A 16,813-nucleotide genomic window follows, 5' to 3' on the forward strand; every position below is an offset into this window, starting at 1 on the left:
ATCCTAAAACAGCAGTTGCTAGAGTCATCCACAGGAGAAAAAGGAACGCTAACGCCCAGACGGGTCATTTCAGCATAGAACGTGATCATCTGGCTTCTCGAAGATTCTTTACAAGATACAGGGAGAGTAGCAAATCCACACCAAAGAGACCAATGCAAGATGTACGTCGTCAAGTGCTCTACCAGTGGCTGTGTGTGGCCTACCCTTCCTGGACTATGTCCCCCACACAGGGTCCCTGCATCTTAAATCATTCAGCCAGGGCCACAATGAAGTGTTTGTGAACAAAGTGTAACAAAAATCTAGGGCAGTGCTTCTCAACTTTCCTAACGCTCCTCATGTCGGGGCGACCCCCAACCATAAAATGATTTCCGTTACTCTTCATAAGTGTGATTTTGCTACTGTTATGAGCCGTCAGGTAAATCTCTGCGTCTCCCGACGGTCCCAGTTGACCCCTGTGAAGACTCGCTCAACCCACAATGGGGTCGCACCTCAGAGGTTGAGGACCCCTGATCTAAAGGGACATTACAGAGACAAAGACACTGAGACTTCAGAGAGCACATGCCACAAAATTCATGGTTTCTAAACTCACTTTTATTTTATTTATTGTGTGTGTGTGTGTGTGTGTGTGTGTGTGTGTGTGTGCGCGCGCATTCAGGTGCACATTTGTGTGTGAGCATGCATGGTCCATGTGTACATATGCGTGTGAAGGTAAGAGAAAAACTTTGGGTGTCTCTACTTAATACTATCCACATTGTGGATTTTTTGTTTGTTTTGTTTTCTAATTTATTTTTTATTTTACTTTCATGTATGTGTACTGTATTTCCATCATTTCACCCCATCCTCCTTTCAAACTCTTCTGTATTTCCCTCCACTCCCTCTCAGATCCCTGACCTTTCTCTTTATTATTGTTACACACACACACACACACACACACACACACACACACACACACACACACACACAAATAGAACCTGCTGAGTCCGTTTAGCGTTACTCATATGTGTATGTTTTTAGGGCTGACCATTTGACAGCCTGTCCGGAGGCTCATCCCTCTCTCTGTAGTCATTAACTGTCTGGAACTCTTCATCTAGGGCTAAGATAGGTCTCTTACTGACCTGGAGCTTGCTCAGTAGGTGAGGCCGTCTGGCTAGCCAACAAGTCCTAGGAATCCACTGGTCTCCACCTCCCCAGCACAGAGATAACAGCCATGTGCCACCATGTCTGGCTCTTTTACAGGGGTTAGGGAGCTGAACTCGGGTCTTCATGACTTCCCAGCAAGCATTTCCCTGACATAGCTATCTCCTGAGCTCTCCAAACTTACATAGTGTTTAAAATCTGTTTGTGAATCTATAGCAAGAGTTAAAGAAATACCCTCTATATTCCTAATACTCAGCCAAAATTCTACTTTACACATTTTCTCATGAAGAAAGTCATATATACAAATACCCTAAAATCAGCAATATGACACCTCTAATCTAGAAATAGAAAGCTCCCGAGATATCTAATTCGACCCATCCCACGCTCTCTGGATCCCTCTGGAAGCTGTGGCTGTCCTGTGAGAGGACCACTAAATACAAGGTGGACTGAGTCAACTGTTGGCAGAGACTGTGATGGACCAGGCTCAGTATAAACCTCTCCCTCGTCATCAGTCACCCGAAGAGCCTCTGAAATCACATCCTGTGGCAGCCCTGAGGCAGCTATCAGACAGGTTGTGTAGCCAAATATGAAAGCGACCTGCTGACAGGTGTGTGACTCCCTGACTTGAGATGGGTCGTCAGACAGGCACCAGAAAGAAACTCTGGGGCCAGCATGCAGATGGGTGCTGAAAAGGGCAGGATGGCTCAGTGGTTGTGCCCACAGCACCTGGAAGCAAAGACTGGCAAGCCTGTGTTTTAATTATTTCCTCCTCGCTTCTCTCTGCATGCCCCATGAATGCAGAGCCTCCTGGCTAGTGAAATTCAGCCTCCTCTCTATCACGGTCACGTTTCCCCCTGAACACTGGCTTTCTCTTAGTTCTGGAGTTCCCGTTGGAAGGGGAAGGAGGACACTGGATATGAGAGAAGCACATTGCTTCTTTATTTTCAAAATAAAGAACTTCAAATTGGCTTCCCCAATGAGGCCATCGCTACTCGTATATTTTCCGATCACGGGGGACAGCAAGAGTCACCTCACATCATATCTCATTGTCCCCCAGATCCCGCACCTCACAGATACATGTGGGTGCATGTGCAAAGGTGCCCAGGGATGAACAACATCTTACTGAACACACTCTAGGGAATATTTCTGATCCCTTCTCCTTCTGAGGTTGGCTCCCATCTGCAATTACTGGAAATAGTCTGACTACGAGCATCAGACCCAGTCAGGCACGCAGTGACTGGTGTCAGAGTCGTGAGGTAGAATGCTGACATGGTGCAGTGTTAGGAGGCCAAGAAGGCAACAGTGATGGACCTAGCAGGAGCTGAACATTTCTCCTCTGGTTGCTCCTGCAGCCCAGAGTTCCCTTCAATGGTCCCAGCATGTTCATCATCTGTGGCAAGCACCATGCTTGGGCTCAGTGTCCATCCTAAGTCTTGAAGTCTTGGTGCACAGCAATTTGAAGTTCAGAAACGGGGAAGAGCGGCATTCTAAACAATAGACAGTTTTCTGGAAGCTTCTAAAGAGAGACACTGGCTCCTCTGAGGGAATTCCGAGACTGGTTAAGGTAGGTCCCTTCTTTCTATCCCTGCCGGGGTCCAGAGTCTGTGCTAACAGTAAAGCCACAGCCCTGCTGGAGCAGAGCATCCTTCTGAGGCTAAAACTGAAACAACAACAGAAACAGTGTGAAAGCCCCTTGTTGAACCACAGCCCTGGCCTGGTGTCATTTTTGAGAATACACTTCTCCATTCTGCAAAGGCTTTACTGTTTTCTTTATGGTCCAGCTATTTGTGTGCCCTGAGAACTCTCTAGAAACTCCTTTACCAAGAAATGAACCAGCTCTTCCGGGACCACGACTATTGTGTTTGTCGAATCTGGAAAGAACCAGACTTTGGATCACCAGAAAATTCAACCTTCTTGATGGTCTTTGTGGACCGATGGGTCTTGTGGTAGGAAGTGGCTGAACACTCCAACCAAATGCACTAGCTGTAAAAGGCTCACATCCAAATCTTGGAGCACAGCTGGAACCCTATTCTCTGATAGCTTCTCATCTTTCCCCTGTACCACAGCTGGGCTCTGAGGATAATGGTCCCATCCTGCAGCTAAGATCTCAAGGTTGGGGGAAGGGAAGTGGAACAGTCCTCTCTTCTGGAAGGTTGTTAGGTGGATTCACTTGTCTTTCAGGCCTGCCCTTGGAGGTGGAACGTGAGTGCTCGGGCTATAGATCACTCTCTTTTCTACTTCTGATGTTTAAAAGAATCCAAAGTGTTCTGCATCCATCCATCATATCATATTATATATGATGTGCTCTCATCAACTTATCCATGCACCCTCCCTATCCAGTCTTTTTGATGAGAGGGCGTCTATGTAATTGAGGCCCAGTGTTTCGGAATAGTGGAATAAGGGAAGCTTTGGGGCCACTCGGATGGAGCCCTGGCTCTATCAGCTGTGAGAAGCCAGCATCTGCTCACCGAGTCTGTTTCTCCATCTGTTAAGTGGGCTGTGGAGGATGGAGATGACATGAACGCATGCTGTGCGTCGGTGAGCGGCGGCCACTGGTGACGGTACAACTGCCATCGTCCCTGTGGCTGTCATTGTCACCGCCAGTCAACATTAAAGATCTTCAGAAAATAACTCCTGAGCTAGAATAACTTCCAGCGATCCCTTCAGGGCCAAAGTAACGTCATATCCAAGTTCCTCAGACTCCAAGTTGATATCTAGAGACTTGCGCCATACCCATTCGTCAGCAAACACCGCAGCCAATTCCTTGTGTGTGAATGCACACATGTGCACGCACCAGGCCTCCTGCAGAAAATGAAATCAACTCTTTCCTGCATCTCCGCAGATTAAAGAAGGCATGGGGGAAGCTGTGGTCTCTCTTTCAAGGCCCCCTCACCTGAGGAGGCACCCCGTGACTCCCAAGACGTTTCAGAGTTGGGAAAACACATAGAGGGGTGGAGAGCCTGCTCGGCAGTGAAGAGTGTACACTGCTCCTGCAGAGGACCGGAGCTTGGTTCTCAGAAACCTTGTCACCGACTGAATGAACAATAGGTGAAGATAAACCCCAAACAGGCACCACATTTATGATGGCAATGACCTTCAGAAACACTGGAGGTCAGAGTGAAAAATGCACGCCGGCAAAATATGCATATATATATATATAAGCGTATTTTGCATGTATATATATATATGTATGTATATATATATATATATATGTAATTTAAAAAAGAATCAAGGTTTTGATTCCTTCAGGCTGAAGGGAAGTGATGCCATTAAAATAGTGAATTTCTGGACAAATATAAAGACATTTTTAAATTTAAATATATAGGATTAAAGAAAAATTACATTATGGGATATATATATATATACACATATATATAATGCATATAAAAATTTTTTGGGGTTTTTCAAGACAGGGTTTCTCTGTATAACAGTCCTGGCTGTCCTGGAACTCACTCTGTAGAGGAGGCTGGCCTCAAACTCCCAGAGATCCACCTGCCTCTGCCTCCCCCCTGAGTGTTGGGATTAAAGGTGTATACCACCACTGCCCAGCACATATGAAAATTTTAACATAACATGATTGGGGTAAATGGATCTATGTGATCCTGAGGCTTCTACTATTTATATGAAGCAACATAATTTTAACTAAGCGAAGTGTAAGACACATATTGTAATCTCTATGCAATCAGTAAGAAGCCCAAAGAAGTTGGCTAAAAGGTTGATAGATAAATTAGGAAATAATTTGAAAGTACGCTAAGATGATATGACAAGCACGAGGAGAAGGAGGACCAGAGGAACAAACATTAGAAGCTAAGGACCTCAGGCAGACGGTGGAACAGAATGGTCTCAGAAGAGTTAGCTGTGTATCCGGCTAGCTAAAGGAAGTGGCAACACACCACGCTGTGGTCCAAGAGGAAATGTCCAGGTGGAGAAAGAGAGGTCTCTGTAAGATGGGCAACAGAACTGTTAAAAAAAATGGGTGTAAAAATAAGAATTATGAAACCAGTGGGAAGAATGCTGGAAGGACTGTGGAGATCTCAGATGGAGGTAAATTCCAGAGGAAGAGAAGGGAATGGACCATAATCGTAGTTCACGAGGAGAGGTGCCAATCACAAGTTTGTAGGTGCCGAGAACAGAGCTTCAAAATACACAAAACAAATACGATACAACTCAAAGAAGTAGAGAACTCTACAATTCTATTTTAAAACGTTAATACCTGTTACCTGCCTTTGAGAGAACCTAGGCCTCAAATCAGCAGTGGTGGCTGTGTTTATATAAACCACCAATGTCTCGGCCTGGTTGATATTGAGAGAGCACCAAGCCCAATGGATCTCTTTTCAAGAAGGCATTATGGTAAGTGAAATAGGAAGACAAACACTGGGCCTGTGAGCTAGCTCAGGAGGTAGGGACACTTGCCACCGGTTCTGATGACCTGAGTTAGACCTCTGGAATGCACATGGTGGGAGAAAGGAACTAACCCTGAGAGCCGCCGTCTTCTGACCTCCACATGCACACTGTGGCACATGCATGTGCACAGACACAAATAAGTCAGTAAATAAAGTAAAAAAAAAAAAAATCATTACTGCATGTTCTCACCCATATAGAGAATGTGAAATTGTTGAGCTCACAAAAAAAAAAAAAAGAATAGCAGTTATCAGACCAGAGAAGGTGGTGGTGGTGGTGGTGGGGCTAATGTGAATGCTAACTCCCAGTGCTCTCCAGCACAACAGTCTAGACTGTAGTTGACAACACTTAGCAGCACATTGCAAAATGGCTTGGACAAGGGACTCTGAATGATCATAATAAAGAAAGGGATGGTATGTCAGAGATAATAAATATACCAATTATTCTCATGTGAGCATTAGACATGGTTTGCATGGACTGAAATACCATTCTACACCCTAAAATAGATGTAATTATTATGTATTCATTAAAAGCCATATGTTATCAGTTAAAGGACAGATTGCAGGTAAATCCATGCAGTAAGTCCTGGTAAGTTGAAAAGGCTGTAAGGGTGCAGTGAGTTTTTGTTGGATGCAATGGAATTGTGACAGAAATCGTTGATGGTGAACTTTCTAGGAATACCCAGGTGTTTGGAGGCAGACAGCACTTTGAAGTAACCCTGAGTCAAAGAAGGAGCCACAAGGAATTGAGACCTTTGAACAGAATGATCATGGAAACAAACATCAGAATGGATAGCTGTGATAAAAACAGTGTTCAGAAGGAAATTTATAATTTTACATACAAAAGGAGGAGGCTTCAAGGCGGTGCTTCAAGAGTTCTTTTTTTTTTTTTTTTTTTAACATAACTCTATTGATTCTTTGGAAATTTCACATCATGCACCCCAGTCCCGCTTACCTCCCATCCATAATCTACCTTTCACTCCTGCAGTGTGTACATGCAAAAGAGGCCCCCTCCAGAGAATTAATTTAAAACAAAACAACAACAACAAAACCACCTCAATCCTCTGTCTTCCCAATACTTCTTTATTCATTCTAATGGCACCAGGAGCTGTGGTATGTCACTTATATACCCTTTTGTCCCATCAGCTCCACCCAAAAAATGTTCATTGCAATGAGTCATTGGTCTGCTTCAAGGCCTCAGGCATGCCATCATCACTGGACCCTCACCAAAACTTCTCTAGGATATCTTGCTGTTGCTCCGAGTCTTGGAGATTCTGCAGTTATCATTCTGCAGAATCCCTTCATGCACTCCAGAAGGTCATAGATGGGGCAGATGTTAGGGTGGGCCAACCCCAGACCCAGGATGTGGATCTGAGTGTAGCTGAGTTGGTTGGTCCAGGCCACTGGGACTCGCCACTTCAGGTGAGGAGCAGAACCAGCTCTCCTAGGCCCATGCCATGGGGCCAGCTCTCCCATGAGGGGTGCGAGGCCAGTTCTCCTGCTGCAGTGTCCAGCAAGGGGCAGGACCAGCTATCCCAGGGCCAGCGAGGGGCAGGCCGGAATAGAATGGCCCTTCGATTTCAATACACGCATGGTTTCTATTATCCCCTGTGCTAACACGGGTCATGGACAGCATCACAGACCCCAGCTGCAGCAGGAATACAGACCCAGACATGGTCCTTGGCAGCAGCTTTGGCCTGGACATCCCCTTAGTCCTGACAGCACAGGTCACCACCCAGATTAATATGACCCTGGCAACAGCAGCAAGGCCCTCAGACACTAACATGGTCTCAGGTGGCTGTCCAGAGCCTAGGAGCCCACACAGGCCCCAGTGGCAACAGGAGCCATGGACATCATACTAGACCCTAGCTGCTGCTGCTGGGCTATGGACCCAGACATGGCCCATGACAGCAGCCTGGGCCTGGGACACCATGGCCTCAGGTGGCAGCACAGGCCACTCAGATTGGCATGGCCCCCACAGCAGTATGGCACTTGGACACCAACATGGCTCCAGGTGGCAGCCCGGACCGTTGGCATCAGCTTGGCCTTCGGTGGCGTCAGGAGCTTCAAGGGTCCTCTTTAAGAGTCAGAGCAAAAAGAAGAGAGGAGGGAAGCAGGGAAGAAAAGAAGGAGCAAGGCAGGAAGAAACACAAAGTAATCAGAAGAGAAAGAAGTAGTAGAAATGGAACTGAATAACATCAAACCAGAGAACACAGATTAACAAAGCAAATGGGTCATGTAAAGAGATGGAGTAGATAGACTAACCCGCAAATGGTGGGGACTGGTGACAGACGAGGATTGACAAAAACAAAACAAACAAGCAAACAAAAACAAAAAGTAAGTTCACATGTACAGGTCATTTGGGTTTTGGCAAAGAAGTCAAAGCAATTTATGGGAGAAAATTATTTCACAAAATGGTGCTGTCTTAATTGGGTGTGCATTTGGAAACAAACAAGACACCTTATCGTTTTATGCAAAAATTAATTTGAAATGTACCACAGAGCCAAAGACAAAAGCCCTAAAACATTCTTTAAAAATGCAAGAGTGTATTTTGGTAGTTTGGGGACGAGGAAAGTTGTGTAGGTCACAGAAAGTGCTAATCGTTCAAAGAAGCTGATACATCTCTAACCAAACTCAAAGCTTCTGCTGGTAAAGGACATCACTAAGGGGGCTGGACATATGGGTCAGCTGTTTAGAGCACTGCTTGCTTTCCCACAGGACCCAGGTTCAGTTCCCAGCACCCACATGGCGGCTCACAACAGCCTGTAACTCCATTTCTAGGGGACCTAGTGCCCTCTTCTGGCCACCTCAAGTGCTAGGCACAACCACGACATACAGACAAACATACAGGATAACACTCATAGACCTTAAAAATAAATAACTAAATCTTAAAAAGACATCACTAGGTAAATAAATGAGAAAATATTCACAAGTCTGAAAAATGGACAGATATTCTGGATATACAAAGAACTCTTTCAACTCACTAAAAAAAAGATAATCAATTCAATTAAAAATGGTTGAGAGAGCTTAACAGGGTATCGCACAATTATAACATGAGCACTTGTGAGGCGGGGGGAGAGTGAGTTCAAGACCAGCTTGGGACATGTAGTGAGTTCAAGGTTAGCCTAAGACACATCACAAGAGTCTGTAAGGAGGAAAACAGGGCTGGGGAAACAATTCAGTGGTTAGAGCACCTTGTGCAGGGCTGAGGGTTCAACTTCAGCATCGTGAAAGTGAGTGAGTAAAGAAATAAGTAAATGGATGAACTATTTAGATACTTCACAAAAAACATGCAAATGGCCACCAGGGACTTCAAAGACACTCATTAGTGTTCACCAGGGAAATAAAAACTAAACCCACGGTGAGATACCACAATACTCCTACCTAAAATTAAAATTACTGACATGACCAAATATTAGTAAGGATGTGGCAACTCCTAAACCAAGTATATAAATAGTACCCTGTGACCCACAGTGTCACTCCTAGGAGTTTCCCACACAAAATGAAAACATATGTCCTCCAAAAGGCTCACCCCGGTTGGTCGTGCCAGCTCTATTCACTTGAATGGAAAACACAAAAACATATTAGATGGTCATCAACAACCAGAGTGTTGATAGACAGACACGCCAACAGGATTATATTCATTAATGTTCTGCTACTATAACCAATGCCTCCAATAGTGAACTTATAGAGCAAGAAGGTTTGTTCCGCTCATGGTTTCAGTGGTTTCAGTCCAGGGTCAAGCAGACCCGTTCGTTGCCTTTAGGCTTCTGGTGGGGATGACAGAAGCAACGGTGGGCAGCAGGCAGCAGAACAAAAGTTTTTACCTGGTGGCTAGGAAGTAAAAGAGAGAAAGAAGGGTGGGACGAGGTCAGACTGTCTCCTTCAAGAGCAAGCACACCCTCAGTGACACAGAGACTAGGAGCAAGTAAAGCCCCACTCTTGGAAGTTTCCAGTATCTCCCAACAGTACCAGTGGGAACTAAGTCTTTAGCACACACACTGCCTCCCAGCCCCTGGCCTTCTGTAGGGGAGGGATTAAGGTTGAAAGACCCAAGGATGGCTGCTCAATGGGTCTGGGACATCTCTATGACCAAGCTAAGAGATTTCTGAAGCCAGGGCCCATGTTCAAGGGTTTAAGTTTCAGCACAGCTGGTGTTTTTCCTGACCCTGCCGATAGCTGCCATGGAAGAACAGCTCTGGAGGTGACGGCAGTCTTTGTCACAGGTGCGTCTGTCGCCGGCTGCTCTGTTCTTGATCCAGGCTCAAAGGCTGGCATCCGTCTGCTCTCTCACTGAAGCCCTGTGCAGAGGCCATACTGTATCCGACTCCTCAGACCGCCTCTCACAACGTCCCACCACCTGTGGGAGGAAACAAACATTCCCAGAAGGCCCAGGAGGCTCAGGAGGCACAGGGGAGACTCCTCCCAGGTCCTGTGGTTGAGGCACAGGAGAGGCTGGAGGCAGGGGGCCGTGGAGGGATCAGCACCGGCAGGACTCTCCACGAACATCATCTGCTCATCCCTCACCTCCTCTCCTGATGTCATCTGAACCCAGCCCTGATAAAGCAGAGAGGGAGCAGGATTTTGATAGCCTGAGATTATATTTCTTAGTAACACCATGCCCTGTTACACACCAATATGTTATACACCAATATATTGTACACCAAAAGAGGTCACAAATTTTTACACCATGCAACCATGGCCGCAGGTTACAGCACTTTACCCTACCCTACATGGTAGAAACATTATTCTCTCTCTCTCTCTCTCTCTCTCTCTCTCTCTCTCTCTCTCTCTCTCTCTCTCTCTCTCTCTCACACACACACACACACACACACACACACACACACACACTCACAATCAGAACAGAATAGAACCAACAAAGGCATCAGATAACCAAAGGGGGGCGGGGCTGGGAAGATGCTCAGGCAGCTGAAGAAGCATTGACTTGAGTTCAGACACTTTGTGTTCATGTAAAAAGCCAGGGTTGTTTCCAGGCAGACTCAAGAGCCTCGCAGACCCCGTCTTGTCTCTGACCTCTAGGCCCTATCATATGCTCCATTCAAGACAACCAAAAAGAGTCCATTTCTCTAAAACTGCTGGGGAGATACACAGATTTACAGATGGCAGTGGCGACCGAGGACAGGGTCACATCCTCCGAAGGCATTGAGGTAGGGATCTCTCATTGAATAATTTTCCTCTTTTCAAATGTGTTTCTCTTGGGAGGCCGTCTCCATCTTTCTCCTAGTCTCCATTCCCACTAGGGGCACTGACTTCAGTTCTGCTTCATGAACTTCTCTGTAGCTTCATGTAGCTTCTCCGTCTACACACAGCCTAGCTGTCCAGCCCCAGCTCCTGCTCTGAGTCATTTCACTGGAAACACTGGCCCAGTGAAGCAGGGTTGGTGGCCCTCCAGGAGTCTCATAAAGTCTTTCCTGGAACATTGCCATCATCATCATGACCACCTTCACCATCATGATCGGCATCATGCCACTGTATCACTGCCGCCACCTGTCAGCATCATCCTCATTACCGCCACCACTGCCATCGGCGCCACCAACTCCACCACCACCATAACCACCATCACCGCCGTCAGCACTGCTTCCACCGCCGCCACCAACATTACCAGCTCCTTGTCAAGTCCACCACCAGAGTATCCATTTATTGGGGGTCCATTTTGTACATGAAAAACTACTCGGAATCTCCTGTAACTCAGAGGTATAACAACTTCCATTTCGCGGAAGAGAACATCAGAATTCGGAGAATAACTTCCTGTTTGGACACAGTCACTCGGCTAGGATTCTCTGGCCTCACCCAGGCCCGCAGCGCGGCTGCCAGGCTGTTTCTTTCTTTCCCTGGGTACGGTTGTCCCGGATCCACATCAGGCTTTAATCCAGGGCCAGATGGCCTCTGCGACGTCTACAAAATAGTGTCTGGGCCTTTGTTGCAAACAGCCACTCTACTGCACCCTCTCGCCACTGGAGCCCACCTTTCTTGAGCAGCAACTGGTTCCAGGCAAGCTTTGGTACCCGACGGCATCATCTTCACTCAGTTCACGCCACAGACTGAAGAGGTCTGTGCCTGTGCCCTTAACAACCCCGAATCTCTTTGATTCTGTCCTTTCCACAAATCCGACCTGTAAGGCATGTGAGAGGTGCTTGGGTGTTTTGTTTGTTTCTGTGGGAAGAGCAACCTGCCTGCCATCCCTGTATAATCCTGGCAACCCATAGAGTCTGGGTTCAAAGGGACTGTCACTGGAAACGATTAGAGACTCCACCGAGAACTGCTCAGGACACATGCCCTGCTAACTTCATAGCTACTGGACGAGACATCCGAGAACCCTTCATGCGGGAGCACCAGCATCAGCAAAAGCATCAAGAGTACGGAGAGAGGTGGACCCACCCAAGCCACCTTGTCACGGTCTGTGTGGGGTGGGCTTCTCTAGCACACAGGCAAACTAAACAACCCCCGCCCCAGCTTGTTATGTGAGGTTTTAAGGAGATGAGCAAGATGACGGCGAACACCACCCTGCCGCTTTATTCCCTCAAGTGCACCAGGCAACCCTGCTCCTTGAATTTGCTTAACTCCCATGAGGTGGGCCAGCCCTGTTCTGGACTAACCACATGCATCCCAGGCTCCACGGAGCCCACAGAGGTGATGCTGAACATTGTCATTAACTGTGTGTGCTGTCTCCAAGGCAGACCAGTAGATCTCTTTATCTGACTAATTAAATAATTATGCTGTCCACATTTGTGCACACATGTTGTTGTTGTTGTTGTTGAGTCAGAATTTCTCTGTGTAGCCTTGGTTGTCCTCGAATTCATTCTGAAGACTAGGCAGGTCTTGAACTCACAGAGATCTGCCTGCCTCTGCCTCCCAAGTGCTGGGATTAAAGTCACATGCCACCACCTCCCAGCTTTTTGAGCCCATATTTTTGTATGGGTATGTTTTGAATTATCTTCAATATCACAACAATAGTGGAATACTGGGTCCCATGGCATGGTGCTTTGTGTAACACACGGAGGAATTGTCTCATGATTTTCCAAAATAAACTAATTTGAACATTCCTCCCAGCAATGTGCTGAGATATTATTTCTCTACATCCTCACCGACACTTGCTACTATTGTCTGTCTGTTTTATTTTAATCATCTTTGTAGGTGTGAGGTGGCATTTCATTTGTGGTTTTGATGAGCAGTTATTTGATGAGTAATAATGTGGTATTGGCTATTTGAATATCTTCTCTAGAGGAACGTCTATCTGGATCTCTCACTCATTTTTTAAGTTTCAGATTTACTGACTTGTAGTAGGTTGGTTTTTTGTTTTAATATTCTGAATATCTGGCCTGTGACCATTTTTCTATGCGTAGATCATACACAGGATTAGTGCATAATTATTTTTATTCCTGGATTTAGTGATTTTTTTTTTCCCCAGGATAAACCTGGCCTTATAGAATGACTAAGAAAGTGTTCCCACTTAAGCAACATTTGTTTTTTAATTTAAATTGCTATGGATTTTAGTTTATTGATACAAATTTAAAGTTAATTTTATTATACTGTATGTATATTTCTACTCTTCTTTTTTCTTCTTTTTTTTTTTTATTAAGAGATTTTTCTGCCGGGCGGTAGTGGCGCACATCTTTAATCCCAGAACTCAGGAGGCAGAGGCAGGCAGATCTCTGTGAGTTTGAGGCCAGCCTGGTCTACCAAGTGAGTTCCAGGAAAGGCGCAAAACTATGCAGAGAAACCCTGTCTCAAAAAACCAAAGAGAGAGAGAGAGAGATTTTTCTATTCATTTTACATACCAACCACAGATTCCCCTGTCCTCCCTCCTCCCACTCACCAGCCCTCTCCACCAACCCACCCCTCATTCCCACCTCCTCCAAGGCAACGTCTCCTCTGAGGAGTCAGCAGAGCCTGGTACATTCAGTTGGGGCAGGTCCAAGTCCCTCCTCCCTGCACCAAGGCTGAGCAAAATGTGTCAGTATAGGCCCTAGGTTCAAAAAGCCGGCTCATGCACCAAGGACAGGTCCTGATCCCACTGCCTGGGGGCCCCCTAAACAGTTGAAGCTAATCAAATCACTTATCCACAGGGCCTAGTCCAGTACCATGGGGACTCCTCAGCTATTGGTCCACAGTTCATGTGTTTCCATTAGTTTGGCTATTTGTCCCTGTGCTTTTTCCATTCATGGTCTCCATATCTCTTGCTCATAGAATCCCTCCTCTCTCTCACCAATTGGACTCCTGGAGCTCTGCCTGGGACTTGGCTGTGGATCTCTGCATTTGCTTCCATCAGTCACTGGATGAGGGTTCTATGATGACAGGGTGTTCAGCCATCCGATCACCAGAGCAGGTCAGCTCAGGTTCTCTCGACCATTGTCTATGGTGGAGTCATCCTGTGGATTCCTGGGAACCTCCCTAGTACTCTGTTAAGCAACATTTTGAAAGAGTTTCTTTTCTTTTCTTTCTTTCTTTCTTCCTTCCTTCCTTCCTTCTTTCTTTCTTTCTTTCTTTCTTTCTTTCTTTCTTTCTTTTTTGTGGGTTTCTCTGTGTACTTTTGGTGCCTGTCCTGGATCTTGCTCTGTAGACCAGGCTGGACTCGAACTCACAGAGATCAGCCTGACTCTGCCTCCCAAGGGCTTGGTGGATTAAAGGCATATACCACTGGTTATGTTAATTATTCTTTAAAAATTTTGTATAATTTACCACTGAAATCATCAGGTTTTGGGTTTTTCTTTGTGGTAATTTTTTTAGGGCAAAGGAAGGGTTAAGGCAGAGTCTTGTGTAGCCCAGGCTGACCTCAACTTCACCAAATAGCTGAGGATGGCCTTGAACTCTTGATCCTCCCGCCTCAGCCTCCCCATTGCTCGGATTACAGGCACGGGACTCTGTCCTGCTTGAAATTTTGTTAATAAAGGTTCTAATTTAATGTGGTGATATATTGTGTGCCCTAATAAAATTTGCCTGAAGATCAGAGGACAGAACAAGCCACTAGATTAAACATAGAAACCTTTAATCCTAGCATTCGGGAGGCAGAGATCCATCTAGATCTCTGTGAGTTCATAGCCACCCTGGACTACATAAGATTGATTCCTAGGAGAGAAACAGAGCCAGGCAGTGGTGGCACACACCTTTAATCCCAGTACTTGGAAATCACACTCCTTTAATCTCAGCATCTGAGACCTCACACCTTTAATCCCAGTATTTGGGAAGCACACATATCTTTAATCCCAGCACTAAGAAGGAAGTGATGGCTGGGCGGAGAAAGGTATATAAGGTGTGAGGAGACAGGAACTGAAGCCTTTTCAGGCTGAGGAGTCCTAGAGGTAAGACATGGCAGTGGCTTGTTCCTTTGTCTCTCTGATCTTTCAGCATTTACCCCAGTATCTGGCTCCTGGTTTTTTATTTAAAGACGATTTAGGAATTTGAGCAACAATTTAATCTCTTCATTTTTTTGTTTCACAATCTATTTCCTGGATAAGCTTTGTCAGTTTATGTTTTTCTAGAAATAATTCCATTTCATCCATGCTACCAACTTGTTGGCATGAATATGTTTACAGTATTCCTTTACAGTTATTTTATCTCTGCAAAGTTGAGCTTGCTCTCCTCTTCCATCATATTGTTAGTGGGAACATTCTTTTCTTCCCTTAGTCCAGCATAGGGATTGTCAGTTTTCATTTTTTTCCAAAAGAAAAGAACTTTTTTTAAAATTAATTTTCTCTATTTTTCCCTATCCTCTGTTCTCTTCATTGCTACTCTGATTTTTATAATTTTTTCCTTCTGCTTGTTTTAGATTTTTTCTCTCTTCTCCCCCTCCCCAGTTTCTTAGGCTGGAAGATGAATTATTGATTTGAGCTCTTTGTTTTTCTAAAGCATCAACGTTCACACTCCGATCTCTGCCAGCAGCCCCTTTGCTGAGTTCTGTAGTGTTGGCATGCTGTGTTTTCATTTATCATAAACCATTTGTAAACTTTTTCCAGGGTCATATTTCCTTGCTGATCTTTCAGAGTGCTTTTACATTTTAGTTCTGTGGAATTTTCTGTTCACTGTCTGTGTGATTTCTTAACACACGTGAGGACACGGTGTGATGCCAGTCTTTTGAATGCCTGGAAACCAGTTTTATGGTTTTTAAGGGTAGATTTTGAATGCCTGGAAACCAGTTTTAAAGGGTAGATTAATGAACCTACTTTAAAGAACAACTTGTTTAAAATGTTTTACATTGAGGGGTGGGGTGGGCGCTTTATCAGCATCGGGAGACAGAGGAGGGATTCTGTAGTTCAAGATACTACAAGTGTTTAAAAAAAAAAAACCAAAAACAAAAACAAAAAATGTTTTACATTGGTATAGATTTTAGATTATGTTTAAAATGTTTTACATTGGTATAAATTTTAGTTTATTGATACAAATTTAAAGTTAATTTTGTTATATGTATATATATATTTCTATTCTTGTTTGAGGTATTATGTTTATGTAACTCATTTAAAATTGTAATGGCTAATTAAAAAATAGATTAATAATTAGTCATCTATGATAATCATATCTGTAGCCATGTTAGTTAAGTCTTCTAGGTATACATAGATATATTTCAGATAGATAGGTAATCTTCAAACACTTCATAGACCTAGAGAATATGGCATTTAAATAACTTAAAATTCTGTTGACGTGAGACACAATTGCTCCTGGCTGCACCAATTGATCCCGAGAGAATGTTGGGCCTCTAAGACATTTCCATTTGGAAGTTTGTCTTTTGGGCACAAAATGGCCTACTGGGCAAAGAACTACCCTTGCCTTGACAGCTGACAGTACAAATATAATGCTGTCCTTTCTGGACAAGCGGGACACAAGGAAAGCGACCACTGTATTCTGCCTAAGATGGTCTCTCAGAATTCCTGCTTCTAAAATGGTCTGTCAGATACTCTAGGCCTGTAGCCAATTTAAATGCACCAACAATGCTGAGAAATATTAGGTGACTGTCCAGGCTGCCAACTGTCTTCGTCTACTTTTACAAGATTCCCGAAAGTTGCATGCATCTATCTACCATTTCTCAGGTACCATTATGTTCCTTCTCAGGTCTTTGATGGGATTGAAGACTAGCAGTTATAGTTACAACTTAGCATATATAATATCTTAGATAGAACATATTAAGTATTAGATTCAGGTTCTTTAGGATAGGACACCTTTGAATGATCTTTATAACATGCCGTTTACCTATGCTCTATACTTCTCTGGATTTTAGTATGTGTTTCTTGCTTGATATTGTTTGCATTGGTTGTAGTTACATC

The sequence above is a fragment of the Peromyscus leucopus genome, chromosome 4 (genome assembly GCF_004664715.2).
Source record: "Peromyscus leucopus breed LL Stock chromosome 4, UCI_PerLeu_2.1, whole genome shotgun sequence".
In the NCBI taxonomy this organism is placed as follows: domain Eukaryota; kingdom Metazoa; phylum Chordata; class Mammalia; order Rodentia; family Cricetidae; genus Peromyscus; species Peromyscus leucopus.